General features: G+C 40.3%; 1 pseudogene; it reads right to left on the bottom strand.

Moving 5' to 3' along the window:
• LOC115155049 (cadherin-7-like) overlaps positions 1–23937 on the bottom strand; it is a 92373-nt pseudogene that overhangs the window by 19305 nt on the left and 49131 nt on the right.

Raw genomic sequence — 23937 nt, 5'->3', positions numbered from 1 at the left:
TTGTCTGAAAACGTTGTAGTTAGGGATGAAGATTTCACAGTTTTTGGTGGACTTCCTAAGCCAAGATTCAGACACAGCTAGGACATCCGGGTTGGCAGAGTGTGCTAAAGCAGTGAATAAAACAAACTTAGGGAGGAGGCTTCTAATGTTAACATGCATGAAACCAAGGCTATTACGGTTACAGAAGTCATCAAAAGAGAGCGCCTGGGGAGTAGGTGTGGAGCCAGGCACTGCAGGGCCTGGATTCACCTCTACATCCCCAGCGGAGCAGAGAAGGATAAGTATGAGGGTACGGCTAAAAGCTATAAGAATTGGTCGTCCGTGACGTCCAGAATAGAGAGAAAAAGGAGCAGGTATCTGGGGGCGATAAAATAGCTTCAAGGTATAATGTACAGACAAAGGTATGGTGTGATGTGAGTACAGAGGAGGTAAACCTAGGCATTTAGTGATTATGAGAGAGATATTGTCTCTAGAAATATCATTGAAACCAGAAGATGAACATTTTATCAAATGATTTGCATTTTAATGAGGGAAATAAGTATTTGACCCCTCTGTAAAAGATGACTTAGTACTTGGTGTCAATACCCTTGTTGGCAATCAGAGGTCAGATGTTTCTTGTAGTTGGCCACCAGGTTTGCACACATCTTAGGAGGGATTTTGTCCCACTCCTCTTTGCAGATCTTCTCCAAGTCATTAAGGTTTCGAGGCTGTCGTTTGGCAACTCAAACCTTCAGGTCCCTCCACAGATTTTCTATGGGATTAAGGTCTGGAGACTGGCTAGGCCACTCCAGGACCTTAATGTGCTTCTTCTTGAGCCACTCCTTTGTTGCCTTGGCCGTGTGTTTTGGGTCATAGTCATGCTGGAATACCCATCCACGACCCATTTTCAATGCCCTGGCTGAGGGAAGGAGGTTCCCACCCAAGATTTGACGGTACATGGCCCCGTCCATCGTCCCTTTGATGCGGTGAAGTTGTCCTGTCCCCTTAGCAGAAAAACACCCCCAAAGCATAATGTTTCCACCTCCATGTTTGACGGTGGGGATGGTGTTCTTGGGGTCATAGGCAGCATTCCTCCTCCTCCAAACACGGCGAGTTGAGTTGATGCCAAAGAGCTCCATTTTGGTCTCATCAGACCACAACACTTTCATCCAGTTGTAATCAGAATTGTTCAGATGTTCATTGGCAAACTTCAGACGGGCATGTATATGTCCTTTCATGAGCAGGGGGACCTTGCGGGTGCTACAGGATTTCAGTCCTTCACGGCGTAGTGTGTTACCAATTGTTTTCTTGGTGACTATGGTCCCAGCTGCCTTGAGATCATTGACAAGATCCTCCCATGTAGTTCTGGGCTGATTCCTCACCGTTCTCATGATCATTGCAACTCCACGAGGTGAGATCTTGCATGGGGTCCCAGGCCGGGGGAGATTGACAGTTCTTTTGTGTTTCTTCCATTTGCAAATAATCGCACCAACTGTTGTCACCTTCTCACCAAGCTGCTTGGCGATGGTCTTGTAGCCCATTCCAGCCTTGTGTAGGTCTACAATCTTGTCTCTGACATCCTTGGAGAGCTCTTTGGTCTTGGCCATGGTGGAGAGTTTGGAATCTGATTGATTGATTGCTTCTGTGGACAGGTGTCTTTTATACAGATAACAAGCTGACATTAGCAGCACTCCCTTTAAGAGTGTGCTCCTAATCGCAGCTCATTACCTGTATAAAAGACACCTGGGAGCCAGAAATCTTTCTGATTGAGAGTGGGTCAAATACTTATTTCCCTCATTAAAATGCAAATCATTTTATAACATTTTTGACTTGCGTTTTTCTGGATTGTTTTGTTGTTATTCTGTCTCTCACTGTTCAAATAAACCTACCATTAAAATTATAGACTGATCATTTCTTTGTCAGTGGGCAAACGTACAAAATCAGCAGGGTATCAAATACTTTTTTCCCTCACTGTAGCTACCTGCAGATTCATACAGGGTAGTAACCTTATGAGTTGGGATTATTGTTCATTGTTTAGCTAGCTAAACAAAAAACTCCACTATAGTAGAATGTTTATGATCTCACTGTCGATGCTCACAATGCTCAACAAAAGCCATCTTTCAATCTCTGTTAATTTCTATAAGTCAGCCAGCTCAACTCTGGACTGTTGTGTATTAAAATCAGTCTCGTCCGGCCAAAAAATATAGAATGAGCACATATGGAATGAACTCCAGTGAAGGCTTCAGTTGGAAAATGTAGTTCCCTTTGGTTATTTTAAGACTGATTAATTACTATACTTGACTGATTTGATTATTTTATTGTGTGTATATTGCCTTTAATATGTGTATTTCTATATCTTGCACGCCTCATTTGAAAAAGACACCTGGGTCTTGTTATTCAGTGAAAGCATAGAATAAAGGTAAAACTTAAATAAAAATAGACTGAACTCAGTCCCTGTTTCTCTCGCTACCGAAACATGTGCCATGACATTGTTGTTTCCGACTCCTACCTTCAATTACATTTGTTGTTCCCGACTCTCACCTGAAAGAAATATCTATAATGAACTGATAATTGGAACAGGAACACACACTTAATATGTTAATAACTGAGATCGTTAGAAAATAACATAAAATATTTACACTTATGAACAACAGATTTAAATATTCATAAAAAAATAGCCAGCTCACTATGGTAGCTATGAGTAACTTCTGTTTGTTTTCATTCTTCAGTCAACACAGGAACCCAACAGAAAACTAAAATGAACACACTGTAAAGTCAGGGGATGCTTGGTGGGACTATGTCTATTTGGCGCAGGTTGGAAGATTGGGGGCAGTGGAATGCCAAGAAAGTCACGTATGTAATGGCTACAGTGATGGAAATAATTAGAAGCGTGTGACCTCCCTGCTTTTCCCCTCCACTCCATTGTAATATCAATTAATATTATGGTAGTAGACAGACGCACCAATGATCCGTAACAAGTGGCGTCTCTGGAGAGAGCTAGTGCCATGAGACCACCCCTAATTAACCTGTCTGGGCTATATTTTCACGGCCGGATGAAAAACGTACCCAATTTAAACAGGTTACTATTCTGGCCCAGAAACTAGAATATGCATATTATTAGTAGATTTGGATAGAAAACACTCTGAAGTTTGTAAAACAGTTTGAATGGTGTCTGTGAGTATAACAGAACTCATATGGCAGGCAAAAACCTGAGAAAAAGTCAACTAGGAAGTGGAGGATCTGAGAATTGTAGTTCTTCTTTCTAGTCCCTTTCAAAACTACAGTATCTGTGGGGTTACGTTGCACTTCCTAAGGCTTCCATTGGCTGCCAACAGCCTTCAGAAAGTTGTTTCAGCCTTCACCTGTTACTGGGCAGATAATAGGAGCTCAGTTTCTGAGTGGACTGCCTGGCAACAAAGGGATTGGATATGCTTCTTGAATGAATACGCTATTGTCCGGTTGGAATATTATCTCAATTTTACATTAAAAATACCATAAAGATTGATTTTAAACAGCGTTTGACATGCTTCTAAGTACGGTAATGGAACATTTTGACTTTTCGTCTCTGGTACCGCACTCGCGCGTTATGCCTTTGGATAGTGCTCTGAACGCACGAACAAAACGGAGGTATTTGGACATAAATATGTATTATTTAGAACAAAAACTAAATTTCTTGTGGAAGTAGCAGTCCTGGGAGTGCATTCTGACGAAGATCAGCAAAGGTAAGAGAATATTTCTAATACTAATTCTGAGTTTAGGTTGCCCCGAACTTGGTGGGTGTCTATATAGCTCTCTGTGATGGCTGATCTATGTACTCAGAATATTGAAAAATGTGCTTTCTCCGTAAAGCTATTTTAAACTCTGAGAAAGCGGTTGCATCCAGGAGTAGTATATCTATAATTCTTTAAATAATTGTTATATATTTTGTCAATGTTTATGATGAGTATTTTTGTAAATTGATGTGCACATTCACCGGAAGTTTTTGGTGGGAATACATTTTCTGAACATCACGCGCCAATGTAAAATGCTGTTTTTGGATATAAATATGAACTTTATCGAACAAAACATACATGTATTGTGTAACATAATGTCCTAGGAGTGTCATCTGATGAAGATCGTCAAAGGTTAGTGCTTCATTTAGCTGTGTTTTGGGTTTTATTGACACATGTCCTTGTTTGGAAAATGGCTGTGTGATTATTTTTGTCTATTTACTCTCCTACCATAATCTAATGTTTTGCTTTCACTGTAAAGCCTTTTTGAAATTGGACAATGTGGTTACATCAAGGAGAAGTGTATCTTTAAAATGGTGTAAATAGTTGTATGTTTGAGAAAGTTGCATTATGACATTTTGTTGTTTTTGAATTTGCCACCCTGATATTTCACTGGCTGTGTCCCGCAGGTGGGACGCTAGCGTCCCACGTAGCCCATAGAAGTTAAGCCTGAACAATGGCAGGTTATTCCAAACACCAGGCTTTCGGCTAATCTGCGCTAAAGAGCCACGGTGCCCGAACTACTGGCAAATTTAATAATTTCTTCTTTCAGGCCATTGGGGAGATGTCTTCCAGTGAGCGGCTGTGGGTTTTTAACTAAACACTAAGTTGTTGGGAAGGAGGCGGATGTGCAGATAGAGTCTATAGGAGTTTATTTGTGTGTTCTCTGCTGTTCCATCCCCAAGGGTGGACGTATGGAGAAAAACATGTTAATTAGAATGTAGGAAGGCTCTGCCTTGCCTTGTACAGCCACAATGTCCACCCATCCTGATAGCAAATAGATTGCTTGACTGTTCCATGTTATTCAAATAGTGTTCAAATGTCAACCTTTTCTCCTTCTTTTTTTCTTTTTCTTTTCTTAGGTGGACATTTGCATAATGCCACAGGCAGTAACCACTCAAAAACAAGACGGGGCATCTGAACTTCAAGTTCTATCTGGAGAACACGCGTGATACATGTGTTTCAATAGGTCAACCGTGAAACATTGGGCTGGCCATTCTACAGGAGTTAGAGAGGGCACCAAAGGCAGGCCATTCTTTGACCAGACCTGGGTTCAAAGAGTATTGGTTTTCTTTAAAATGTCTTCTGCCATAATGTTTACTTACTGTTTTACGCACTTCATATGTACAGTATACTGTATACTGTATTCTAGTCAAGGCTCATCCTATATAACTACAGCTGTACACATCTTTCCTATTCATATACTGTCCATAATGTCTATAAACACCATAATATACAGTACATAGTATGTATTTAGTCTGGACTCTGACATTGCTCATTCGGATATTTCTTAATTCCTTTTTATTTTTGAAATTTGTGTATTGTTTTGCATTGTTAGGTATTACTGCACTGTTGGAGCTAGAAACATAAGCATTTCACTGCACCTGCATTAACATCTGAAAAAAACAATAACATTAGATTTTATTTTTGAAATTAGCATTTAATTTAGCCTGCCTGGAGAGCCAGATGGACAGGGCTTAGAACATTCAATTGGTCCCATCTTGCCAGGCAGCTCAATCAAGTAAAGTATTTGAAAGAAAATGAATTCAAGCCTTAGGCCTGTATTCAAAAATTGAATAGGAGTGCTGATCTAGGGTTTGCCTTTCAGATCCTAGATCAGCACCCCTACTCTGAGACACTTTATGTATATGGCCCTAGGTTTGCTTCTGACACAACACTGTAGTGTATGAGAACAAGTAAGGAGGTGATGGCATGTAAAGGCTTAGCAATTTCCCCATGTATCATGATGTAACAAGGGCAAATGCATGTGATGTATAGGCTAGGTTATAGGGCAGCAGAGAGCTCTCTATTAAAATTTGAAAAAGCAGTGTCTTATTAAGACAGATTTTCAAAAGGCATGGACAGAAATGGAATGCTCTACAGCAGGGGTGTCAAACTCATTCCATGGAGGGCTATTGTCTGCAGGTTTTAGTTTTTTTCTTTCAATTAAGCCTGAGGCAACCAGGTGTGGGGAGTTACCTTAATTCATCAAGAACAAGGGAGAAGCGAAAACCCGCAGACACTCGGCCCTCCATGCAGTTTCACACCTGTGCTCTACAGTATAATCCAACATCTCAATTAGACAAATTAATCATTTCCAACACCTCAACCAAGACAAGAATAATTTCTCACCAAGATTATGCCGCCTTTGTCAAATCAAATTTGATTTGTCACATGCGCCGAATACAACAGGTGAAGACCTTACCGTGAAATGCTTACTTACTAGCCCTTATCCAACAATGCAGTTATGAAAATATTTAATAAATAAACTAAAGTAAAACAATAAAAATAATAAGAAACACAATAAATAACAACAACGAGGCTATATACAGGGGGAACCGGTACCGAGTCAACGTGCGGGGGTACAGGTTAGTCAAGGTAATTCTTACATTTATGTAGGGGTAAAGTGACTATGCATAGATAATAAACAGCGAGTAGCAGCAGTGTAAAAACAAAGGGGGGTGTAAATGCAAATAGTATGAGGGCACATTTTATGAATTTTCAGCAGTCTCATGGCTTAGGGGTAGAAGCTGTTAACTTGTTATGGATAGGGGGCAGTATTTTAACGGCCGGATAAAAAAACGTACCCGATTTAATCTAATTATTACTCCTGCCCAGAAACTAGAATATGCATATAATTATTAGCTTTGGATAGAAAACACTCCGAAGTTTCTAAAACTGTTTGAATGGTGTCTGTGAGTATAACAGAACTCATTTGGCAGGCCAAAACCTGAGAAGATTCCTTACAGGAAGTGCGCTCTCTGACCATTTCTTGGCCTTCTACACTCTCTTTATTGAAAACTGAGGATCTCTGCTGTAACGTGACACTTCCTACGGCTCCCATAGGCTCTCAGAAGGCGGCAAACCGCTGAATGATGTCTTTGCAGGCCCAGGCTGAAAAACAGTAGCGCATTTAGATAGTGGTCGATCTGAGAACCATGAGACTGAGGCGCGTGCACGAGGCGACACATTGTTTTTATTCTTTCGTCTTTGAACGAAAACAACGACTCCCGGTCAGAATATTATTGCTTTTTTACAAGAAAAATAGCATAAAAGTTGATTTTAAACAGCGGTTGACATGCTTCGAAGTACGGTAATGGAATATTTAGATTTTTTTTGTCACGAAACGCATCGGGCGCGTAACCCTTCGTCACCCTTGAATAGTGTCTTGAACGCACGAACAAAACGCCGCTATTTGGATATAACAATGAATTATTATGATCCAAACCAACATTTGTTATTGAAGTAGAAGCCCTGGGAGTGCATTCTGATGAAGAACAACAAAGGTAATCCAATTTTTCTTATAGTAAATCTGAGTTTGGTGAGGGTCACACTTGGTGGGTGTCAAAATAGCTAGCCATGATGGCCGGGCTATCTACTCAGAATATTGCAAAATGTGCTTTCCCCGAAAAGCTATTTTAAAATCGGACATAGCGAGTGCATAAAGGAGTTCTGTATCTATAATTCTTAAAGTAATTGTTATGTTTTTTGTGAACGTTTATCGTGAGTAATTTAGTAAATTCACCGGAAGTGTTCGGTGGGAATGCTAGTTCCGAACGTCACATGCTAATGTAAAAAGCTGGTTTTTGATATAAATATGAACTTGATTGAACAAAACATGCATGTATTGTATAACATAATGTCCTAGGCGTGTCATCTGATGAAGATCATCAAAGGTTAGTGCTGCATTTAGCTGTGGTTTTGTTTTTTGTGACATTATATGCTAGCTTGAAAAATGGGTGTCTGATTATTTCTGGCTGGGTACTCTGCAAACATAATCTAATGTTTTGCTTTCGCCGGTAAAGCCCTTTTGAAATCGGACAGTGTGGTTAGATAAAGGAGAGTCTTGTCTTTAAAATGGTGTAAAATAGTCATATGTTTGAAAAATTGAAGTTTTGGGATTTTTGAGGAATTTGTAATTCGCGCCACGCCTATCATTGGATATTGGAGCAGGTGTTCCGCTAGCAGAACGTCTAGATGTAAGAGGTTAAAAAAATATGTTTGAATGATTTGGATACAGTGCCTTCAGAAAATATCCATACCCGTTTTGATTATTCCACATTTTGTTGTGTCATAGCCTGAATTCAAAACATAATAAAAAACATTCTCACCCATCTACACACAATACCCCATAATGACAATGTGAAAACAGGTTTTTAGAAAATGTTTGCAAATTTATTGAAAATGAAATACAGAAATATCTCATTTACATAAGTACTCACACCCCTAAGTCAATACTTTGTAGAATCAGCTTTGGCAGTGATTAAAGAGTATTTTGTGGTAAGTCTCTAGGAGCAACATTTGTCCATTATTCTTTAAAAAAATCTTCAAGCTCTTTCAAGTTGATCATTGGTAGAGTTAATTGCTTTGCTACATTTTTGCAGGATTACTTTAGAGCCTTGTTGCAAGCACAATGCTTGTTTTGTAATATTTTTGTTCTGTATAGGCTGCCTTTTCACTCTGTTAATTAGCTTAGTATTGTGGCGTAATTACAATGTTGTTGATCCATCCTCCGTTTTCTCCTACCACAGCCATTAAACTCTGTAACTGTTTTAAAGTCATCATTGGCCTCATGGTGAAATCCCTGAGCGGTGTCTTTCCTCTCTGGCAACTGAGTTATAAAGGACGCCTCTATCTTTGTTGTGACTGGGTGTAAATGTAAATGTTCTAAGGGATAGTCAATGTCTGATTTTTCTCTACCCATCTACCAATAGGTGCCCTTCTTTGAGAGGCATTGAAAAACTTCCCTGGTCTTTGTGATTGAATCTGTGTCTGAAATTCACTGCTCGACCGAGAACTTTTCTTTTAGGGGGTAGATCAATTTTAATACTGCAGATAGAATGTAGCTTTCATCAATGTAATTTTCTGCATCATTTCAAATCCCCCATATATTATTTTGTAATAATATTATATATATACACACACACACACAACCCTTCAAAAGTCTGGGGTCACTTAGAAATGTCCTTGTTTTTGAAAGAAAACACCAGTCTCAAAGTCAAGAGTGAAGAGGATGCTGGCCTACTTGGCAGAGTTGCAAAGAAAAAGCCATATCTCAGACTGACCAATAAAAACACAATATTAAGATGGGAAAAAGAACACAGACACTGGACAGAGGAACTCTGCCTAGAAGGCCAGCATCCCAGAATTGTCTCTTCACTGTTGATGTTGAGACTGGTGTTTTGCAGGTACTATTTAATGAAGTTGAGGACTTGTGAGGCGTCTGTTTCTCAAACTAGACACTCTAATGTGCTTATCCTCTTGCTCAATTGTGCACCGGTGCCTCCCACTCCTCTTTCTCTCTGGTTAGGGCCAGTTTGCACTGTTCTGTGAAGGGAGTAGTACACAGCGGCTTCAGTTTCTTGGCAATTTCTCGCATGGAATAGCCTTCATTTCTCAGAACAAGAATAGACTGATGATTACCTCTAGGGGCTAGGGGGCAGTATTTTCACGGCCGGATGAAAAACGTCCCCAAATTAAACAGGTTACTACTCTGGCCCAGAAAATAGTAGTAGATTGGGATAGAAAACACTCTGAAGTTTCTAAAACTGTTTGAATGGTGTCTCTAAGTATAACAGAACTCATATGGCAGGCAAAAACCTGAGAAAAAATACAAGCAGGAAATGAAAATCTTGTGGCTGTACTATTTTGGAGTCATTGCCAATGGAACACACAGTGACAAAGGATTCATTTTGCACTTCCTATGGCTTCCACTAGATGTCAACAGTCTTTATAAAGTTGTTTGAAGCGTCTATGATGAACAGAGACCGGATGAGAAGGAAGGGAAGTTGATATCCCTGGGATGTCGTCACTTCATTATTGCGCGTTCATGCGCGTTCATGTGAGATGAGACCTTTTTCAAAACGTTTTTCAAGACACAGGAAAGGTCCGGTTGAAATATTACTGATGTTTCACGTTAAAAATGGCCCTAAAGATTGATGCTAAACAACGTTTGACATGTTTGAACGAACGTAAATAGATTTTTTTTTTAACTTTTCATCGTGACTTTTCCCTCCCGCGCCCTACATTTTGAGTAGCCTACTGAATGCGCTAACAACACGGAACAACATGGAGTTATTTGGACATAAATGATGAACTTCATTGAAGAAAAACAACATTTGTTGTGGACCTGAGATTCCTGGAAGTGCCTTCTGATGAAGATTATTAAAGGTAAGGGAATATTTCTAATGTTATTTATGATTTTAGATGATTCCAACATGACGGCTATCTGTATTGCGTAGTGTATTTTTCTGAGCAGTTTACTCAGATTATTGCAAAGTGTGCTTCCCATGAAAGTTATTTTGAAATCTGTCAATGCGGTTGCATTCAGGAGATGTTAATCTATAATTCTTTGAATAACAGTTTAATACTTTAACCACGTTTTATAATGAGTATTTTTTGTAAATTCACTGGCAGTTTTGGGGGAGACACATTTTCTCAACGACACGCGCCGATGTAAAATGTTGTTTTTGGATATAAATATGAACTTGATAGAACAAAAAATGCATGTATTGTCTAACATAATGTCCTAGGAGTGTCATCTGATGAAGATTGTCAAAGGTTAGTGCATAATTTTAGCTGGTTTTCTGCTTTTGGTGACCTTGAATTGACCTTGAAATGTGACCTTGAACTGAAAATGGCTGTGTGTACTTTTTTGGCTATGTACTCTCCTAACATAATCTAACTTTATGCTTTCGCCGTAAAGCCTCTTTGAAATCGGACAATGTGGTTCGATTAAGGAGATGTTTATCTTACAAATGGTGTAAAATAGTTGATTGTTTGAGAAATTGAAATTATTTGATTTTTGTTGTTTTGAATCTCGCACCATGCTAGCAATCCCGTCAGTGGGATTCTATCCTTAAAGAAGAAAGATCTTTGTTTCTGGCCATTTTGAGCCTGTAATCGAACACACAAATTCTAATGCTCCAGATACTCAACTAGTCAAAAGAAGGCCAGTTGTATTGCTTCTTTAATCAGCACAAAAGTTTTCAGCTGTGTTTACATCATTGCAAAAGGGTTTTCTAATGATCAATTAGCCTTTGGATTAGCTAACACAACGTGCCATTGGAACACAGGAGTGATGGTTGCCGATAAGGGGCCTCTGTACTGCTAGGTAGATATTCCATAAAAAATCATCCGTTTCCAGCTACAACAGTCATTTACAAGATTAACAATGTCTACACTGTATTTCTGATCAATTCGATGTTATTTTAATGGACCAAAAACAAGGACATTTCTAAGTGACCTAAAACTTTTGAATGGCAGTGTTTATAGTTATAAAAAAATATACAGTATTTATTTTTAAAAATCTTGCATGTCTTAATTTCCTCAAGTAACGAATAATATGCGTAATAATGTAGGCAGTTCATGTGAAGGATTGTTACCTATAACTAGGATTGCCATTACATTTTTGGCAAGCAATTATTATTTTAGCAAACAATTATTGTGATTCATCCTATATTATCCCTAACATCATTACCCCATAACAGATTTGGGAAACATACATACTCGTGCATACTCGACCCCACAAACTCAGACGTTCAAAAACTGTTTCATCCCCGAGCCCAACTCAAGAAAGGACTTGATGTGCGAATGCATATTCAATTGCAGCTGTTTGAGAAGGCATCCAAAAATAGACAACAAATGCTACATTTTATTAACCAATGTCAAGTCCCACAGTTGAAGTCGGAAGTTTACATACACCTTAGCCAAATACATTTAAACTCAGTTTTTCACAGTTCCTGACATTTAATCCTAGTAAAGTCCCTGTCGTAGGTCAGTTAGGATCACCACTTTATTTTAAGAATGTGAAATGTCAGAATAATAGTAGAGAATGACATATTTCAGCTTTTATTTCTTTCATCACATTCTCAGTGGGTCAGAAGTTTACATACACTCAATTAGTATTTGGTAGCATTGCCTGTAAATTGTTTTGGGTCAAAAGTTTCGGGTAGCCTACCACAAGCTTCCCACAATAAGTTGGGTGATTTTTGGCCCATTCCTCCTGACAGAGCTGGTGTAACTGAGTCAGGTTTGTAGGCCTCCTTGCTCGCACACACTTTTTCAGTTCTGCCCACAAATTTTCTATAGGATTGAGGTCAGGGCTTTGTGATGGCCACTCCAATACCTTGTCTTTGTTGTCCTTAAGCCATTTTGCCACAACTTTGGAAGTATGCTTGGGGTCATTGTCCATTTGGAATACCGATTTGCGACCAAGCTTTAACTTCCTGACTGATGTCTTAAGATGTTTCTTCAATATATCCACATAATTGTCCTACCTCATGATGCCATCTATTTTTTTAAGTGCACCAGTCCCTCCTGCAGCAAAGCACCGTCAATACATGATGCTGCTATCCCCGTGCTTCACGGTTGGGATGGTATGTAAGTCGCTCTGGATAAGAATGTCTGCTAAATGACGTAAATGTAAATGTATTCTTCGGCTTGCAAGCCTCCCCCATTTCCTCACAACATAACAAAAGGTCATTATGGCCAAAAAGTTATATACAGTTGCAAACTGTCATCTGGCTTTTTTATGGCGGTTTTGGAGCAATGACTTCTTCCTTGCTGAGTGGCTTTTCAGGTTACGTTGATACAGGACTCGTTTTACTGTGAGGGAAAAAAGTATTTGATCCCCTGCTGATTTTGTACGTTTGCCCACTGACAAAGAAATGATCAGTCTATAATTTTAATGGTAGGTTTATTTGAACAGTGAGAGACAGAATAACAACAAAAAAATCCAGAAAAACGCATGTCAAAAATGTTATATATTGATTTGCATTTTAATGAGGGAAATAAGTATTTGACCCCCTCTCAATCAGAAAGATTTCTGGCTCCCAGGTGTCTTTAATACAGGTAACGAGCTGAGATTAGGAGCACACTCTTAAAGGGAGTGCTCTTAATCTCAGATTGTTACCTGAATAAAAGACACCTGTCCACAGAATCAATCAATCAATGAATCAATGAATCAATCAGATACCAAACTCTCCACCATGACCAAGACCCAAGAGCTCTCCAAGGATGTCAGGGACAAGATTGTAGACCTACACAAGGCTGGAATGGGTTACAAGTCCATCGCCAAGCAGCTTGGTCAGAAGGTGACAACAGTTGGTGCGATTATTCGCAAATGGAAGAAACACAAAAGAACTGTCAATCTCTCTCAGCCTGGGGCTCCATGCAAGATCTGACCTCGTGGAGTTGCAATGATCATGAGAACGGTGAGGAATCAGCCCAGAACTACACGGGAGGATCTTGTCAATGATCTCAAGGCAGCTGGGACCATAGTCACCAAGAAAACAATTGGTAACACACTACGCCGTGAAGGACTGAAATCCTGCAGCACCCGCAAGGTCCCCCTGCTCAAGAAAGCACATATACATGCCCGTCTGAAGTTTGCCAATGAACATCTGAACAATTCTGATTACAACTGGGTGAAAGTGTTGTGGTCTGATGAGACCAAAATGGAGCTCTTTGGCATCAACTCAACTTGCCATGTTTGGAGGAGGAGGAATGCTGCCTATGACCCCAAGAACACCATCCCCACCGTCAAACATGGAGGGGGAAACATTATGCTTTGGGGGTGTTTTTCTGCTAAGGGGACAGGACAACTTCACCGCATCAAAGGGACGATGGACGGGGCCATGTACCGTCAAATCTTGGGTGAGAACCTCCTTCCCTCAGCCAGGGCATTGAAAATGGGTCTTGGATGGGTATTCCAGCAGGACTATGACCCAAAACACACGACCAAGGCAACAAAGGAGTGGCTCAAGAAGAAGCACATGAAGGTCCTGGAGTAGCCTAGCCAGTCTCCAGACCTTAATCCCATAGAAAATCTGTGGAGGGAGCTGAAGGTTCGAGTTTCCAAACGTCAGCCTCAAAACCTTAATGACTTGGAGAAGATCTGCAAAGAGGAGTGGGACAAAATCCCTCCTGAGATGTGTGCAAACCTGGTGGCCAACTACAAGAAACGTCTGACCTCTGATTGCCAACAAGGGTTTTGCCACCAAGTACTAAGTCATGTTTTGCAGAGGCGGTCAAATACTTATTTCCCTCACTGTATACAGTTGAAGTCGGAAGTTTACATAAATTTAGGTTGGAGTCATTAAAACTTGTTTTTCAACCACTCCACAAATTTCTTGTTAACACACTATAGTTTTGGCAGGTCGGTTAGGACATCTACTTGTGCATGACACAAGTAATTTTTCCAATAATTGTTTACAGACAGATTATTTCACTGTATATTTCACTTATATAGCAGTTTTGGAGTAGTGGATTCTTCCTTGCTGAGCGATATAGGACTCGTTTTGCTGTGGATATAGATACATTTGTACCTGTTTTCTCCAGCATCTTCACAAGGTCCTTTGCTGTTGTTCTGGGATTTGAATTGCACTTTTCGCAACAAAGTACGTTCATCTCTACAAGACAGAACTCGTCTCCTTCCTGAGCGGTATGACGGATGCGTGTTCCCATGGTGTTAATACTTGCGTACTATTGTTTGTAGAGATGAACATGGTACCTTCAGGCGTTTGGAAATTGCTCCCAAGGATGAACCCAAGGATGACTTGTGGAGGTCTACAATTTTTGTTTTCTGAGGTCTTGACTGATTTCTTTTGATTTTCCCATGATGTCATGCAAAGAGGCACTGAGTTTGAAAGTGGGCCTTGAAATACATCCACAGGTACACCTCCAATTGACTCAAATGACGGCTTTAGAAGCTTCTGATAGGCTAATTAACACAATTTGAGTCAATTGGAGGTGTACCTGTGGATGGATTTCAAACAATAGTACGCAAGTATAAACACCATGGTACCACACAGCCGTCATTCCGCTGAGGAAGGAGACACGTTCTGTCTCCTAGAGATGAAAGTACTTTGGTACGAAAAGTGCAAATCAAACCCAGAACAACAGCAAAGGACCTTGTGAAGATGCTGGACAAAACACGTACAAAAGTATCTATATCCACAGTAAAACGAGTCCTTTATCGACATGACACAAGTCATTTTTCCAACAATTGTTTACAGACAGATTATTTCACTTATATTTCACTGTATCACAATTCCAGTGGGTCAGATGTCATGGCTTTAGAAGCTTCTGATAGGCTAATTGACATGACATAATTTTCTGGAATTTCCAAGCTGTTTAAAGGCACAGTCAATTTAGCCTATGTAAACTTCTAACCCACTGGAATTATTATACAGTGAATAATCAGTGAAATAATCTGTCTGTAAACAATTGTTAGAAAAATGATTTGTGTCATGCACAAAGTAGATGTCCTAACTGACTTCCCAAATCTAAACCATAGTTAACAAGAAATTTGTGGAGTGGTTGATCAACGAGTTTTAATTACTCCAACCTAAGTGTATGTAAACTTCCGACTTCAACTGTATTTAAAAGATCCGAATAGCAATTCTCAAATCAATGCATCATTTTGAGCAATTGTACTTATTCAGTTTTACATTCTCTCTTCCCCCTCCCCCTCTGATCCTATTTTCCAAATGCCAGGAGTAGACGAATCGGCATCGCCAGAGCACAAGTCATTTAGCAACATTGAGGCCAATATATATTCCAGCCTTCCCGTTTTGTTTACATCATGTTGTGATAAATTTTTTCTCTAGTGCCCACTACACTGATCCTCTAATTATACACGCACACACACACATAGACACACACACCAAATGAGAAATTAGACCCGGGCAGACACCCACTCTGCCCCGGCATGAAATATCATTGTAGTGTGTGATATCATTGTAGAGCCAAGCCACTGGAAAATTCAAACACTTTCATTATTCAGCTAGGTGCAGCAGCAGAAATGACTAACATCTCTAATGAAGGATACAAACACCAACAATGCCTGCAATTTGATCTAAAAATGTGGATCTGACAAATGTGTCTCCCTCAATTTGACCTCAAGCTTTGAAAAGGGATGATACACAGTCTGAGGCTGATGCTGATTTTATTTACATTTGTTTCTCAGGTTGCCAATGGGAATCAAATATTGCGTGTGGGTGAGGCAATATCTTGAATGTTAAAAGTTATCATCTAATGGGATGCTTAAGTGCAAATAAGCAGTGGGTAAATCTGAATATGAACTGAATCAACAAGGTTGGTGAATGCAGTACCAATAATTTCCTTCCCCATCAGATAATGTATCTCCAGTTTCTCACCTGTCCAGGAGCTGCATTCTCACATAGGAGGGTCTCATACTCGATGGCAAACACCGGAGCGTTGTCATTGATGTCCAGCACTGTGATGGCCACAAAACCTTTTCCAATCTTTGTTGGATCCTCTGAAAAGGAGGGAGGGAGAGAAGTAGACAGACAGGAGAGAGAGAACAAGATTTTATAAGCATAGCTGGTTCCCGTCAGTACTTTACTGACTTAACTTTGTTAACCTTCATCCACTTACCCTACTATCAATCTTTCTCATGTCTTTTTAATTCATCACAAAGGTTGAGCGAAATGAGCAAAACTGTGACCAAAAGTGGCCATTCTAATGACATATCCAAGGCATTCACAATCAGCTGTCATCCTTAGCTGCTCTGGTGAGGATCAGCCAACATGATCAGGCAGCTAATTACGATTGGAGCGGAGCTAAAGCTTAGGTGAAAATGGCTAGGGATGCTTACGACATTGCATCCTATACCCTAAATAGTGCACTATCTAGAGCAGTGGCGGTCAGTGTCGTTTAAGATGAGGGAAGACCCAAAGATATTTTATGAGCATGGCCTTTTTTCTATTACAGCATATTGGATGCGCAATGTAACATTGATAGGTTTTCTCTATACCCATCATGAGGTTGTTACAACCTAGCCCATGAATGAAAGTTTACAACTTAGGTGCACAGGTCAAGAGAAAATATTGAGTAATAAAACCTTTCCAAGCCATAACCGGTAACAACTACACACAGCCTATACACAATGCCATAGTCAACATAGCTACTACAAGTAACGCATTACTAAATCCGCTACAATCATGCAGTACAGTCAACAAGCAGTTTAGCAGTTACACCGGCAGACCACGGTGGCAATACATTTATAAAACTAAAAGCTTACCTTGACTTGGAATAGTTCCAGTGTTGTATAGCAATAGCAAGCTAGCTAACATGGCATCCCTCTCTGTTTGAGCTGGGTATTTGAGTAGGCTAAACTAGCTAACTGCATTTGATAGCTAAGTGAAAGAGAAAGTGACCAAAAAAATCACTGAAATATAGCTCTCTCTCTTTTGCCTTTCCTTCAATTTTTAACAGTTTTGAAAAAATTAATTTCTTCAACTATTGTCATTCTCTCTCTGAGTCAACTACTCACCACATTTTATGCTCTGCTAGCTAGCTGTGGCTTATGCATTCGATCCTAGATTCATTTTATAATTATTTGATTGGGTGGACATGTCAATTCATGCTGCAAGAGCTCTAATAGGTTGGAGGATGTCCTCAGGAAGTTGTCATAATTACTGTCTAAGTCTATGAAAGGGCATGAGAACCAAGATCCTCCTAGGTTTTGTATTGAAGTCAATGTACCCAGAGGAGGACAGAAACTAGTTGTCATCTGGCTACACCATGGTGCTACCCTACATAGTGCTGTTAAGGCTACTGTAGACCTTAATTGCAGAACAGTATTTTTTCATCAATTATTTGGGTGTCGTGTCTTTGCACTATCATTAATGTTGACGATTGTTTTATCAAATCGATTAACTATGTTTAATTATTATGATGATTTAATTACTTCTGTAACAATCAACTCATCAGCAATCTTGGAGCACCATGGAAACATTTTATTTAACGAGTTAGCATTTCTCAAATTAACTCTTAGATATAATATATCTGACATTAGTCATTAATTGTTTACCTTCTATTAGCCTCATTCTGAATGTCGCAAAATCCTTGGATATCTGCACGAACCCTGGCATAAATGATGAATCAGCGATATACAAATATACAAATTGCGATATACAAATTAATTATTTAATTGCAAACTAAATAATCACACAGAATGACATAAACACATACAGAATAGGTTACACATTGATTGCTACATACTGCAATGAAAAGTCCCTAGGGGGTAGGGGGCGTTCCCTCCTTTTTTCGTAATGTCTGTGCTCACATGGGCATGGCCACTCACTTGGTTAAGACTTCATATGAAAAACAATTCTCTAATTTTGAAGGCTAACATCACATTACATCTTCTCACAAATAGTTTCATATTTAATCATGTCAGTTCCCAAACATTTGAATGTGAATCTGATCACTGAGAATTATACTGTAATGGCTTCGGTAGTCGTGTAGGAGGAATGAGGCGCAGGAAGCAGCGAACACAGGGTAGCGGTGTTTTTAATAACACTAGAGATAAACAAAAGTTCCCAAACATAGGGAATAAAAACAAATAGGCGACAAGGCAAAGCCGACGAACAACACGTCGTCAATGAACAAAATTAATCCCGCACAAACAACGGACGGGCCAGCTAAACTAAATACCCCCTCTGATAGCTAATTGGCCACAGGTGCCCAAAACCAAAAAAAGGGAAAAACAAAAAGGGGATCGATGGCAGCTAATAGGCCGGTGACGACGACCGCTGAGCGCCACCCGAGCAGGAGGGGCCGCCACCGTCGGTGGGAATCGTGACATATACACATCCAGAGATACAGTTATGTTGTTCTACTGTCCTTAGTTACATTGCAAATTATTAACAAATTCAACAGGATTGTTCTTTAAATACACATGGACCATTCCAAATGTTTGGATTACAGAAATACTGTTTAATTTTTTTACCTTTTTGATGTTACCGTACCGCGACGTCTCTCTCTGTGGTAACAAAAGGATTTAACGTCAATTTCTGAGAGTGGGAGAGAGCATTTTCCTGCAGGTATTTATGACCCTGATAAACTGTGGAGAGAGAGCAAGGAGGGGTGCATATGATCCTCCCCAAAGGGCAAGTCATGACAAGTGACGTGAATATATTTAATATAGTTTTATCTTAAAAGGATAACTTTTGAAATTCACTGAGGAGGATGGTCCTCCCCTTCCTCCTCTGAGGAGCCTCCACTGATAGAGTCCACCTCTGGTCAAAAGTACTGCAGTATATAGAATATAGGGTGCCATTTCAGACACAGCCTAAGTGACTGTAGTAGCACTGGCCATCCTGTACCACAGGCTCTCACACAAATGCAGCACTGAATAAAAGGCTGGCTTCTGAAAGCCTGGATGGACAATGATTTAGCCTGGCGTCGGCAGCCACGCTGACAGCAGACATGACGTGTTGGCTGACATTTGGGGACGGCTGATTTGGTAATAAAAAGGACACGTGGCACCCCGGGGCACAGACCTGTTGTCATTGGCGTCTTTAGAGCAAAGTCCGATTGCGGATGAAATGTGGGCGCAATCCGACCGCGGCTCAAATGCATGAAGAAGTGCTTCTTTCCCCTCTTTTGTTACAAAAGCCCATTTTACTCTAAAAGGCGTAATAAGGCGTCCTGGGCTCTGAGGGAGACTGCCTGGACGTCTGATTCTATAGCTGCTGCTTTCCACTGCAAAGAGAATAGAAGTCTGACTGTGTGTCACAGGCCACTGTTTCCTCAGTGAAGGGCTGTTGAGACATTTTGCACTGTTATTATTAATGTTTACTTTGTGTTACTCTATTGAGAGTAACAAGGAATCATTCGTGTTAGGCTTATATTTGTGCTTGAATCACAACGCATTTACTTGAGTGATGAAGATTACCATGTTTGGTTTTGTGACTATTTGTGCATTGAGTGCAAGACTGATACAATGACAATTTGATGTACATTTTATCTTCATTGTGGTTTTAAACTCATACTGATTATAGTTACTTAGTAGAGTAACTAGTATGTCGTTTAATGGAGCTTGTGAGATGATTCCTATCCATTGTGTCTGCGTGGCAGAGTGGGCCAGGGGGGATGAGCGAGCGCCTTTGTCCTTGAAGCCGTGGAGGGATGAGTCAAAGGCATCACAGCACCTCTCCTCACATTAGCATAGTTCACTAGCGGATTTACCATCGCCTGCGCCTGCCCTTAGTCAGCAGCTCGCTCCTCACACACGCCATGACTCACGGAGACCCAGAGGTCGCAGTGACCGCCATAGGTCAGAATTAACATTCGGCTCCATCGCAGAAGGGACTACAATACTTTATGCAGGGCCTTTATAAAACATTGACTAGTCTGACTTTGAGGCCTGATGTGGAAAGTTGTGTGTGTGTGCGCTCTTACGGCTCTCCATGGCGAGTATGGTGAGGTTGTGGACAGAGTTGACCTCTCGGTCCAGGGGCTTGGCAGTACTGATGACCCCACTCAGAGCATCCACAATGAAGAAACGCTCCAGGTCTGTGTTTCTATCGATGGAGTACCTGGAGACAGACACACCGATCCACAGTCAGTAAGTCAGACAGACAGACATAGCTATGATGAGGTATTTTCCTTTTGTAGAAAGTTCTTATTGATTTTAAATTATTAACTGTATCTCTGAAACACTTTTGGAGGAATAAGAACTTTGTACCATCAAGACGTGCCAAATGAACAATTTAAGAGTGCTTTTGGATTCAGTCCATTGGTACAGATCATTACTGAGCTGTCAACATGTGGAATGATGTAGTTTTCTTATCCATTTACAATGCTAGATAAAACAATCATGTTGAACTATGAATGAGGGATCTATACATCTTCAACTTTTAGATTTTGACGAGAACTGCTCTCAAAGTTTTTTTAAGATAGAAGTTAGACAGAGATGGGTTAACTCTGAACACAGAACAAACACTATCCATTCCTATACAGCAGCTCATATTTCTGGACAAAATGACAACTTCAATAAGCCTATATCCAAAGAGAACTATTCAATGTAATTTTACTCAATATAATTGGTTGCATTAGTTCCACAATAATTTAAATGTTACCATTAGTAGGGCCATTTTATGCAAGATTATTAAAGACGCCGAGAGCCGCCACACCCACAATGGCTTAGATTTTCTGATTAACATTACTAACAATCCTAAGGGTCCTAGCATGAATATCACCACACAACACTTTTAATTTTCAATTAATACATAATGGGAGGGAGTCTCATGAGTGACATGGGGCAGATTGCGTTTATGAGTGGTTGCCATTCAAAAAAATATATAACAAAAAAAAGCCATGTAGCTGGTACAGACTGTTGACCCTTCTGGGGGATTGCCCTTCGCTTGTTGATGACATTTCACTTTTGCAAATGTTGCATTCCCTCAAAAACCACAACACCATCTGGCTTTAGTGCGTGTCACACAGTCACAGAGGGAGTTTAGAACTCATGGTGTCAGTGGTTTAAGTGTGTTGTGTAGGTGGTGCTTAAATGTGTCTCTACTGAGATGTGAGAAGGTGAACGTGTATTTACAGTCCTACTCTAAAGGTGTTTGGACCTCCTGTCAACCTGACGGTGTAGCAACATGTTGAAAATAATTGGTGAAATGACTTGGAATTCACCACTCTGTTGAATAGGGCCAGCTGGGTATAGTTGTTTTAGGAAACAGGTGCCACTTCAGAAATTGGCTGGGACAACAGAGAGATTGGCTGTGATGGTCTGTAATAACTGGAGAGCTGGGCTCTACCTGATGGCACTGTTGGAGGAGTCCGGATCGTGCGCAGAGACCCTCCCGATGGAGGTGCCAACTCTGGCGTCCTCAGAGACCACCATCCTGCTGAGCTGCGTTGAGAACACAGGCGACTCATTCACGTCCTCCACCGTCACCTTCACCGACGTTGTGTCGCTGAACGAACCCAGGTGCACGAACGCAGAGTCGATGTTCCGATTGGTGGCTTCGATTCGCACATTAAAGCTGTTCTTGGTCTCAAAGTCTAATGGCTGAACAAGTAAGACCACCAATAAAGAGAGACAAATATAGATTAAAAGAAAGAAAAGAAAAAGCTATTTCATATTAATAAAAAAACATACAGTTGAAGTTGGAAGATTACATAGACTTAGGTTGGAGTCGTTAAAACTTGTTTTTCAACCACTCCACACATTTCTTGTTAACAAACTATAGTTTTGGCAAGTCGGTTAGGACATCTACTTTGTGCATGACACGAGTAATTTTTCCAAAAACTGCTTACAGACAGATTATTTCACTAATAATTCACTGTATCACAATTCCAGTGGGTCAGAAGTTTACATACACTAAGTTGACTATGCCTTTAAACAGCTTGGAAAATTCCAGAAAATTATGTCTTGGCTTTAGAAGCTTCTGATAGGCTAATTGACATACTTTGAGTCAATAGGAGGTGTACCTGTGGACATATTTCAAGGCCTACCTTCAAACTCAGTGCCTCTTTGCTTGACATCATAGAAAAATCTAAAGAAATCAGCCAAGACCTCAGACAAAAAATTGTAGACCTCCACAAGTCTGGTTCATCCTTGGGAGCAATTTCCAAACGCCTGAAGGTACCATGTTCATCTGTACAAACAATACTACGCAAGCATAAACACCATGCGTATAAACACACAGCCATCATACCGCTCAGGAAGGAGACGCGTTCTGTCTCCTAGAGATTAACGTACTTTGGTGTGAAAATTGCAAATCAATCCCAGAACAACAGCAAAGGACCTTGTGAAGATTCTAGAGGAAACAGGAACCCATGTATCTATATCCACAGCCAAACTAGTCCTATATCGACATAACCTGAAAGGCTGCTCAACATGCTCCACATGTTAAAAAACAGAACTATTTGGCCATAATGACCATCGTTATGTTTGGAGGAAAAAGGGGGAGGCTTGCAAGCCAAAGAACACCATCCCAACCATGAAGCACGGGGGTGGCAGCAGTGAAGCATGGGGGTGGCAACATCATGTTGTGGGGGTACTTGCTGCAGGAGGGACTGGTGCCAAAATAGATGGCATCAAGAGGTAGGAAAATTATGTGGATATATTGAAGAAACATCTCAAGACATCAGTCAGGAAGTCAAAGCTTAGTCGCAAATGGGTCTTCCAAATGGACAATGACCCCAAGCATACTTCCAAAGTTGTGGCAAAATGGCTTAAGGACAACAAAGTCAAGGTATTGGAGTGGCCATCACAAATCCCTGACCTCAATCCTATATACAATTTGTGGGCAGAACTGAAAAAGTGTGTGCGAGCAAGGAGGCCTACAAACCTGACTCAGTTACACCAGCTCTGTCAGAAGGAATGGGCCAAAATTCACCCAACTTATTGTGGGAAGCTTGTGGAAGGCTACCCGCAACGTTTGACCCAAGTTAAACAATTTAAAGGCAATGCTACCAAATACTAATTGAGTGTATGTAAACTTCTGACCCACTGGGAATGTGATGAAAGAAATAAAAGCTGAAATAAATCATTCTCTACTATTATTCTGACATTTCACATTCTTAAAATAAAGTGGTGATCCTAACTGACCTAAGACAGTGAATTTTTACTAGGATTAAATGTCAGGAATTGTGAAAAACTGAGTTTAAATGTATTTGGCCAAGGTGTATGTAAACTTCTGACTTCAACTGTAGCTTAAGAGTATAGGTCAGCCGGATTCCAGATATCAACAGAGTGACTTTCCAATCAAGGTAAAGCATGTTCTGATTGTCTAGTTTATAAGCACTGGCCACATTTGCTATAAATGGTGAGGGCAAGCCATAAAGATACTGTATTTGAATGCGCATCGCTCATGCCAACATGGCCGCGTGGTACACCAGTATATTGAAGAAATACAACAACCCTATCCAACCTTGCACATAATCAGACTCTTTCATCCAGACATTTTTATATTGACTTACTGTGTAGTGTGAAAGCAAGCTTTTAATTGCAAGAAAAGGCACACAACACATCACGTTGAAAGGCATTTAAAAATGGGAGTGTTTAGAAGGTATATTGTCATATTTTTGTCTTATTGACTCACAGTTGTAGCCCTATAATATAGGACATTGATGTGACACATTTATTGTCTGTGTTTATTGTCTGTATGACTTTCCACTCTGTGGTACTCGTCTATGA

Source organism: Salmo trutta, chromosome 2 (assembly GCF_901001165.1).
Source record: "Salmo trutta chromosome 2, fSalTru1.1, whole genome shotgun sequence".
Taxonomy (NCBI): Eukaryota; Metazoa; Chordata; class Actinopteri; order Salmoniformes; family Salmonidae; genus Salmo; species Salmo trutta.
The sequence above is the reverse complement of the archived record's forward strand: the minus strand, read 5'-3'. Positions and strand labels throughout refer to the sequence as shown.